The 9913-nt window shown below is 43.7% G+C and overlaps 1 long non-coding RNA gene across 1 annotated transcript; it reads right to left on the bottom strand.

Moving 5' to 3' along the window:
- Positions 1-1017: 1017 nt before the first annotated feature.
- On the bottom strand, positions 1018-4607 carry LOC111552178. Its single transcript, XR_002734572.1, has 3 exons — positions 4479-4607; positions 4231-4374; positions 1018-1223 (listed from the first exon to the last, which is right to left on the bottom strand). It is a non-coding gene; the product is annotated as an uncharacterized LOC111552178 (long non-coding RNA).
- Positions 4608-9913: the final 5306 nt, after the last annotated feature.

The following is a 9913-nucleotide window of genomic DNA, read 5'->3' as shown; positions in this document are numbered from 1 at the left end:
TGGGGGGCTGAGGCAGGAGGATCACCCAGAAGTTCGAGGCTGTGGTGAACTATGATTGCCCATGGCACTCCAACCTGGATGACAGAGTGAGACCCCATCTCTATAAAACATAAAAAATGAAAAATAAAGATAATCCCAGCACTTTGGGAGGCAGGGGGCGGGCAGATCACCTGAGGTTAGGAGTTTGAGACCAGCCTGGCCAACATGGTGAAACCCCATCTCTACTAATAGTACAAAAATTAGCTGGGTGTGGTGGCACATGCCTGTAATCCCAGCTGCTCGGGAGGCTGAGGCAGGAGAATCGCTTGAACCTGGGAGGCAGAGGTTGCAGTTAGCCCAGATTGTGCCATTGCGTTCTAGCCTGGATGACAGAGTGAGACTCCATCTCAAAAGAAAAAATGGAAGTGAGGTATTAAGGCCTCTCTCTGTTGTGATTCAAAACTCTTTTTGATTTGTCTTGAACATGTAGAACGTTGGAAATGCTGGGGCCTTAAGCATCATCCAAAGGGGAGTGGAGGCTAGAGAGGTAAAGGATTTTGCCTGAGGTCAATGAAATGAAATCCTACCGAGATCAGACAGTGACTATAAAGCAGGACTCCAATCAACCCCAAGAGGAAAGCTACCAGAATAGCAAAGGCAAAGTCTAATTGGTTCTGGAGGTGTTATCCTTTTTAAATGACTTAATTCAATCTCAAACCAGCAAGCTCTTCACCTTCACTTGAAGGAGTGTAGGATCTTTTATCAGGAGCTTAAGAATGAAAAGCAAACTTCTAATCACTTTTTGAAACCCAGCTCTTCAAAATCCCCAGAGTTGAGGGCCAGGTAATGAGTGGGGCTTACACAGAGTAGGTTCTCAGAGATGTAAGGGTTGGGACTTGGAAATACACATGACAGGCGGAGACAGAAATTTTATTAACCTGTACCTTAAAGCCCTTTAAAAGGACATTTGATTGTGGAATGAAACCAACACATTGAGAAGACTCAAAGTGGGGAGAACTTGAAATTAGTTTTGCACTTTCGAATCCCAGGTTTCCAGGCCCTCCATCCTCAATGATTGGCTGGTGAGATTCTGAACACTGAGCCGTTTATTTTCCCATCCCCATAACTTCAGCAAAGGAATCTCTGAAGTCCGGTGTGGAAGCTCAATGCATGGACCAGACAGGAGGATCGCTTGAGGCCAGAAGTTTGAGACCAGCCTGGGCAACATAATGACACCCCCATCGCTAGACAAATAAAATAATAATAATTATTATTATAAATAACCAGAGAGAGAGTGAGCCTGGGAGGTAAGTAGCATGCCACAGATCACTTAGCAATCTAGAAACAGATTCTGAATTCTAGGTCCCACTCACAGAAGGAGAAGGAGAAAGTGTGAGAGCCCTGACTTTTGTTCTTAAGAGGCAGCTTTGTATGGTGGAGATTGCCTGGAGCCAGGAGATAAGGCCATGTACTTTCTGGGCCTCAATTACTTCCCTTGTAAAATGAGAAAGAATTGGTCCACATCACTGCTAACTTCCTACCTATATGTAAGAACCATGTGACTTTAGAATCATATTCAAATGGTAAAATGACATGTGATCCAATTGATTGATTGTTTTTTATTGTCTTGATTTTTCCCCCCATCCTGGTTTGTGGTTTGGCCGAAATGACTGAATTTAGGGAAATATCTTTGATGTCCCAAATTACCTGGAGGAATTTCATCTCACAATTTTTCTCAAAGGTCTTTAGGACTGCTGCATGTTTTTGAGATCCTTGCCTAGAAAACAATCTAGGAGCAGAACCCAATGAGAGGTCAACAGGATTTTTTTTTTTTTTTTTTTTTTAAGATGGAGTCTTGTTCTGTTGCCCAGGCTGAAGTGCAGTGGCACGATCTTGGCTCACTGCAACTTCCACCTCTCGGGTTCAAGCAATTCTCCTGCCTCAGCCTCCCCAGTAGCTGGGGCCTGCTACCACACCCAGCTAATTTTTGTATTTTTAGTAGAGGTGGGATTTCTCTATGTTGGCCAGGCTAGTCTTGAACTCCTGATCTCAAATGATTCACCCATCTTGGCCTCTCAAAGTGCTGGGATTACAAGGCGTGAGCCACCGTGCCCAGCCTTTTTTTTTTTTTTTTTTTTTTTTTTTTGAGACAGAGTCTTGCTTTTGTCGCCCAGGCTGGAGTGCAGTGGTGGGATCTCGGCTCACTGCAACCTCTGCCTCCCAGGTTCAAGCGATTCTCCTGCCTCAGCCTCCTGAGTAGCTGGGATTACAGGTGTGTCCCACCATACCTGGCTAATTTTTGTATTTTTAGTAGAGACAGGGTTTCACCATGTTGGCCAGGCTGGTCTCGAACTCCTGACCTCAAATGATCCACCCACCTTGGCCTCCCACAGTGCTGGGATTACAGATGTGAGCCACTGCACCCGGCCTGTTCAGCAGTATTAGTGAAATGTTTCCCCACCATGTTCAGTCTAAAGCCACACTTCTTCACCCCTACCAAGCCCTGCACTTTCTGGATCCTCCTTCCTTTCCAGCCTCCTATCATATCCTCTCTCCTCATTTAATTTATTTTGGACACACAGGCTTTCCTTTAGTTCCTCAAAGGCACAAAATTCTTTCCTAACTCAGGACTTGCGAGCTAGGAAGTCCTGAGTTAGGACTTTTTGGTCGCTTCCCTCATTTTTGGTCGCTTGGATGATTCAGGCCTGAATACCACATCATCAGTTGGGCTTCCACTGGTATTAATATTTGGACCTCCACTGACCACCTCATCTAAACTGAAATTGGACCACCCTATCCTTTCTCTTCAGAGCACTTAAAATTATTTGTGTGTTTAATATCTGCTTCTCTAACTAGACTGGAAAGTCCATGAAGTCAGAGGCTATCTCTTTTTTGTTCACCACTGCATTTCCTAGCATGTAGTAAGCCCTCAATAAATATTTACTGGCCTGGTGTGGTGGCTCACGCCTGTAATCCCAGCACTTTGGGAGGCCCAGGCGGGCAGATCACTTGAGATCAAGAGTTCGAGACCAGCCTGGCCAACATGATGAAACCCTAGTAAAAATACAAAAATTAGCCAGACGTGATGGCGAATGCCTGTAATCCCAGCTACTTGGGAGGCGGATGCAGGAGCATAGCTTGAACCCGGGAGGCAGAGGCTGCAGTGAGCTGAGACTGCACCACTGTACTCCATCCAGCCTGGGTGACAAAATGAGACTCCTTTAAAAAAAAGAAAAGAAAAAAATTTACTAAATAAATGAATGAATGCATTCACAGAACATTCCCAGCACAATCTGCTCTTATTGGTTGTTTCTATGTGACACAATCTACATAAACACTTAGTGAAATTGTCACGTTGACCCTGTTTTGGTATTGTGGAAACAGCTATTGGCCCTTGGATAAGTTGGCAAGGATTCCAGTGTGTGTTTATTCAGACTGAATGGGCCTGTTTAGGGGCTCAGTAAGAACCCCAGGAGCCAGTTAATGCAAACTCAGTTCTCTCAATCTGACTTCTTGTAAAATTTCAGAGACATTCTCTTGGCCAAGAAGATAACTGAGATTTCAAGTTAGAACTGTAGTATCCTTAAGAGAGAAAATCAAGTGACTCTCAAGTGACCGATTTTGCCTGAGTAAAATCGGAATTAAATCATATGTGGAATTACGACAGAGTCACTGGATGGCAATCAGTTTTGTTTTGTTTTTCTGGGACCACATGAAAAAGAGGTTATTTATTAAGAATGGAATAGTTCCTTTAAAATTCTGTAGCAATCATGTCTCTCTCTTTTTTTTTTCCTTCCAGTCCATGGAAAGTGTTATCTCAGGCAGCTTTGTGCAGGAAGTTGGGTTTATCACTTCCTCACAGTTGCAGTTTGTCTAGGACTTAGTTACATGCTATCAGATTGCATCAAAATGTAGGCCTTTGTGTGTTTAACTCATCAAAGGAATGGGCCCTCAGGACTTGATATCACTTCACTGCATACGCAGCCATGTAGCAAAACAAAGCCTATCTAAACAGGACACAACTATTTCTGTTGTGTGGCAGCTCCGCTAGCTCGCGCTTTCAGAAATGGTTGGGTTTTGGGTTTCAGGTGTCTGCACTGTTTCACTTCTTCTTTTTATATTTATATCTTTTTAGAATTGCAGTCATTTGCCTGGTTATGTGCGAGGAAGGAAAACCCAAAATATTACCTATGAGGGAGGAGGTAAGATTGCCCCAATCCAGTGTCAGTTGGAGGTAGAACTAACCCTCACCTCATCTTCTTGCTATTCACTGGAGAACTCAGTTGCTGCGGTCTCGGTAGTCTGGGCTGCAGGGCTGGCCATGTGGGGGTTTCAAACCTTGACTTCTCTGGGTCGTGGGGCAATTATTTCACCTCTGAGCTTCAGTGTTCCCATCTGAAAAATGAAGTTAATAATAGCACCTGCCTCATAGCTTCATGACATGGAATAAATGACACAGATTAAAGAATATATGAAGAGCGCTTATAAAAAGTGCTCACCATGGGAGAGAGATCAGGATTTTAAAGCCTGAGGGGATACCACACCCTAGGCCCTGCGAGAGCAGCAGCAAGACAAGCAGGCAGGGCAGCCAGTCCCAGGCTGGGCAAAGTTTCTCAGGCTGTACTTCCACCTTTGGGGCCTCGTTACTATTTTCTTCTCCGTGGAGTTCCCTCTTCTCTGTGGTGGGCTTTCTGCCAGATGCTGCCTCTATTGGTGGCCACAGGAAGCCAATGCAACTGTGAAGTAATACTTCTGCCTCAGGCCTGGCTCCGCCCTGTTGACCAAGGGTTTTTAGAGCTGCTCAGCCAACTCTTTTTAATGCCTTGCCTAAAAAGGACTTCTCACCCAGCCCTGCTGCACTAGGATATGGCTGGCTGCCCCGGAGGCTTCGGACAGAAAGTTTTCTGGAGAGCGAAAGGGTGGAGCGGACGTCTCCCTCTCAGCTCAATTCTTCGGGAGTTTGGGGTATCACTTTGTCGCAAGTCTCTCATATGATGCTCATTTACCAAAAGCAGGTGTCAAAGGAAGAGGGAGAGAGCGTGATTCTATACAATCTCTTTGAGCCAGTGGAATAGAATGAGGCACTCTTTAAAAAATGATTTGCATCAGGAAGTATGCGAACTTTCACAGGCCAATGACCGGAAAGAAATTTAAGTTACACCTACAAAACTGTATGCTTTAAGAAGGTAAATGGTTTTTCTTTTTTCTTTTTTAAAATCTGAAACGATTTTGCATAGAAAATTGAAACCAGCCTAAGGGTTTGTTGCTGCTTTTTTTTTTTTTTTTTTTTTGCCTCACTTAGCCAGAGAGACTTTATTGCTTCTTTACACATTGGTTATTCACTGATAGCTTGCTGTCTTCATAGCTTCCTGCCATCCAGCCCCTGAGGTGGCAGGTGTCCTGTGAGCCACACTCTGCCTCAGCTGTTTAGAGAATCACTTTGGACACCAGTCACCTCCATTCAGTGCCGCTGGCTTAGGGTTGGTGCCACAGGTTCCCATCCATTGGATTTTGCCTCTATCTAGCCCCTGGGATGGGCTCTTAGGCTGTCTTTTCAGCTTTTGCCCTTAGTATAATAGCACATGATACTGTGGAATAGCCATAACCACTCAGATCTGTTTCTTAGACTCCTCTTAATGGCCACAGGGTCAGTTTCACCTCACCCTCAAATCCTAAGCAGGACACAGATTCCCTGTGTGGTTCTGGTATCCTGGGCTTCCCCTTGACTAGGAATAGAGTTGGGACATTTGCCTACAGCCCTCTTAGGATAAGTGTGACTGCTAAGTGAAGACCAGCACTTTCTGTTAGACTGATGAGATTAAACTTCTTTTTTTCCAATTATAAAAGCAATAAATGTGTTTTCTTTACACACACACACCCCTATGCACAAAAATGCATGAAGTTTAAATTTTAACACCTTCATATTAAGGCTCCTAATGATAATTTGTTTGTTGTATGCTGTTCTAAGATTTATTTCAGTACAATAAAAGCATTATAAAAAAGAAAAAGATAATGGGATGTATACATGCTCTTCTGAAACTTACATGATTTCCTTCATAGTATATGTTGCATAGATTTAAAGGTCAGTATACACAGATTTACCTTCTTATTTTGAGCAGCTCTGGCTATTCCACAGAATGATGTGCTATAATTTATTTACTCAATTCCTTATTGGTGGACATTGGACTATTTCAGACTTTTTGTTTGTTTGTTTTGTTTAACAAACAGTACCACTGAACATCCTTGTACAAACATCTTTGTGCTTATGTGTATTTCTGTAGAATTGTTGGGTTAAAGGTACATACCCTTGAAATTTTAATATGCATCGCTAAATTGAGTACCAGTGTACCAGCTTGCAATCGACCCGAAAGTCTGAAAGGTCCTGTTTCCCCAAACATGTATCAGCTCTAGTATTAGCAAATTTTATAGAGCTGATAGGCAAAAAAAGTTGTTTTCATTTGTGTTTCGTTTGTTTTTCACAAAACCGAACATCTTTTAAACATGTATTTTGGCTACCTGTAGCTCCTCCTCTGTGTTTTCTGTTTGTATTGTTTGTCCATTGAAAAGTTGGACAAATGAACCAAAGTTGGCCAAAGTTGAATTGTCTTTTTAATGACCTGAGCATCAGTTAGGATGTTTTGGGCTATAAATACAGAATTCTTGCTAAAAGGTGGCTTATATTTATTGCTTATTATATTCCAAACACAGTGTCTGGATGGAGGTAGGGCATTCCAGGGCTGAGAAGTGGCTTATTGATCTTGCACACAGACTTTTTCTGCTATGTTTTACTCAACTTGTCCTCTTGTGGTTCAAGACGGCTGCCACAGTTCCAGTCATCACATAACAACCATCTCCAAAACCCAAAAAGCCACTCCCCCACCCCCAAATCCTCAAGCTTCTCTTTTGATCATGGAGTATAACTCTTCCTAGCAGCTTCCTTGCAGACATCAGCACCCCTCCTTCCCTCAGGTCTCATTGGCCAAGATTGGGTCACGTGTCCCTTTCCAAGCCAAGATGCCGATGCATCTGCTAATTTTTTTATTTTTTTAGACAAGGTCTGTTGCCCAAGCTGGAGTGCAGTGGCATGATCTTGGCTCACTGCAACTTCCGCCTCCTGGGTTCAAGTGATCCTCCCGCCTCAGCCTCCCAAGTAGCTGGGACCACAGGGGCACACCACCATGCTCAGCTAATTTTTCATGGAGATGGAGTCTTGCTATGTTGCCCAGGCTGGTCTTCAACTCCTGGACTCAAGTGACCCACCTGCCTTGGCCTCTCAAAATGCTAGGATTACAGGTGTGAGGCACCAAGCCTGGGCCTGCATCTGATATTTTAAATAAAATATCACGTCTTTAGTTATCACGTCTCCTGAATTAGTTGAAGCAGGCACGTGCAATTTGACTGTAATGCAACAATTTGAATTTAGGGGCAAATGCTGTATGCTGTGCCTAAAATATAAGGATTGGGCCAGGCATGGTGGCTCACGCCTGTAATCCCAGCATTCTGGGAGGCCGAGGTGGGCAGATCACTTGAGGTCAGGAGTTTGAGGCCAGCCTGATCAACATAGTGAAACCCCGTCTCTAATAAAAATACAAAAATTAGCCAGCTGTGATGGCACGCGCCTGTAATCCCAGCTATTCAGGAGGTTGAGGGAGGAGAAAGCTTAAACCTGGGAGATGGAGGTTGTAGGAAGCCAAGATCGCGCCACTGTACTCCAGCCTGGGCGACAGAGTGACACTCCGTCTCAAAAAAATAAAATATAATAAAATATAAGGATTGTTGGCTTTGAATGATGTATCTTTAAAGGCTAAATGTATGAGTTGAACATGAGCAGCCCAGCTCCATAATATCTGTCCACTCTCAGTAAGTCATAATGTCACCACTCAGCTCCCAAAAGTAGGATAACTCCATGGCCTTCTCTTCAGGCAGGCAAAGATAGAAGGATTTGCCTCTCATCTTTGTAGCCACTGTTAGCCCAGCCAGGGTCCACTGGTGGAATTTCTAGAGTTCTCCAGATGAGATGAGGGAGATTGTTTTCTTAAGGGTTATAACAATATCTACCTTCTTTGATAGATGCTGAGCTCTGACTGGAACCATGAGAATCTGTAACCCTCTTCATCTCTTTTGGGCCAAGGATCTGCCCTCTTCTGACACTGGGCAGAGTAAGAATGGGACGTGGCAGTTACAGTGTGTTTTTGCTTTGTTTGTCTGGTGAGTCAGCAAATCTCAGTCAGAGGAAATAGAAACCAATCTTAGTTATACCTTTGTAACTAGCAAAATGTCTTTTAAATGGACTAAGAGACCTCCTCGGGTTCACATTCTCTACTTTCAGAGTCTTGCTGGCATCTTCTGGGTACCAAGGCACTCAATTTTGGCTATGGACATGGAGGCTGCGTTCCAGAATCATTTCGGTGATCTTTATCCTTCTCCCTTGAGCTACTTTTCTTTTCTTTTTTTTTTTTTTTAAGACGCAGTTTTTCTCTGTCATCCAGGCTGGAATGCAGTGGCATGATCTTGGCTCACTGTAACCTCCGCCTCCCGGGTTCAAGTGATTCTCCTGCCTCAGCTTCCCAAGTAGCTGGGATTACAGGTGCCCGCCACCACGCCCAGCTAATTTTTTTATTTTTTGTAGAGACAGGGTTTCACCATGTTGGCCAGGCTGGCCTCAAAATTCCTGACCTCAGGTGATCCACCTGCCTTGGCCTCCCAAAGTGCTGGGATTACAAGCATGAGCCACCGCGCCCGGCCCCTTGAGCCATTCTTATTTTCTCTACAACAACTCCAAAATGAAAGTTCTAGCAAATGGCATTCCCCCTCTGCTTCCCTCCTTCCCCTATTCCCTATCCCATGATGAACAGAGCAATTGCAGTGATACCTAAACTGGGTGTTTATTAGGCTGAGGAATGTATTTGCTTTCATTTTTAATAATAGAGAATCCCGGACAGCTATTATTCAGATGTATTCCTAATTGTTTTGTTTCCAGATATTATTGTATATGGACTTAAAAATGTTCCTTTCCAATTTCTTGTTGCTAGTATCTAGAAATAGAATTGATTTTTGTGTGTTGACTTTGTATCCTGCCGTTTGTTTTAGTAGCTTTTTGTGTGTGTAGATTCCTTAGACTTTTCTGCATACATAGTCGTACTCTGAACAGAGACATTTTTACTTTTTCCTTTCCAATTTGGATGGAAAGATGCCTCCTGCAGGCAGCCAGCTTGATGAGTAGTCACATGGTTTCAATCTGGAAGCTGCTCACCCCTTGACTGGACTGCTTCAAGCAGTGAAATCCCTGTGCAAGCGATGGTCTTTTCTTGCTCTTTGGCTCTGTGCATGCTTTTTGTGCTTTTTATTCCTCCTAGCTGACTCTTTCCTTCCTAACTTGAGTTTGATTTGGAAACAGGTTCACTTAGAGAAAGTTTTTAGTGTCCACTTAACTTCTAAGGCATTTTCCTTCTGGCTAAATGACAAATCTGCCATTCCCAAGCCACTGACCACCTCACCTTTTCCGTTTCCTTCTTTGGTTCTGTATGAAGCTCTTGGAGTGATTCCCTCCAGACTCACCAGCCAGTCTGTCCACTGGCTGTTCCCTGATTTGTGCCAAGAAACTGTTCACCAGCAAGTTATCTGGTGTCCTTGCCAAATGAAGGTCTGGGACTTGTTTTGCCCCCACTGCCCAAAACTTTAAATTTCCTTTATCAAGTAGCTTCTCATGCTGGGAAAAACCACAGTTGGTCTCTACTGCTCCCTCCCTGTTTCAACTTCTTCAAATTGCGTGATGGTACCTTTGGTGCTTTATCTTAACCACTTGTACACTTGCATTGTTTAACTATTTTATCCTCTAAGTACCACTTATTCTTTGTAATTATTTTTTCCTTCCTTCCTTCCTTCCTTCCTTCCTTCCTTCCTTCCTTCCTTCCTTCCTTCCTTCCTTCCTTCC

Source organism: Piliocolobus tephrosceles, chromosome 9 (assembly GCF_002776525.5).
Source record: "Piliocolobus tephrosceles isolate RC106 chromosome 9, ASM277652v3, whole genome shotgun sequence".
Classification (NCBI taxonomy): domain Eukaryota; kingdom Metazoa; phylum Chordata; class Mammalia; order Primates; family Cercopithecidae; genus Piliocolobus; species Piliocolobus tephrosceles.
This window is presented reverse-complemented; position numbering and strand designations above follow the sequence as displayed.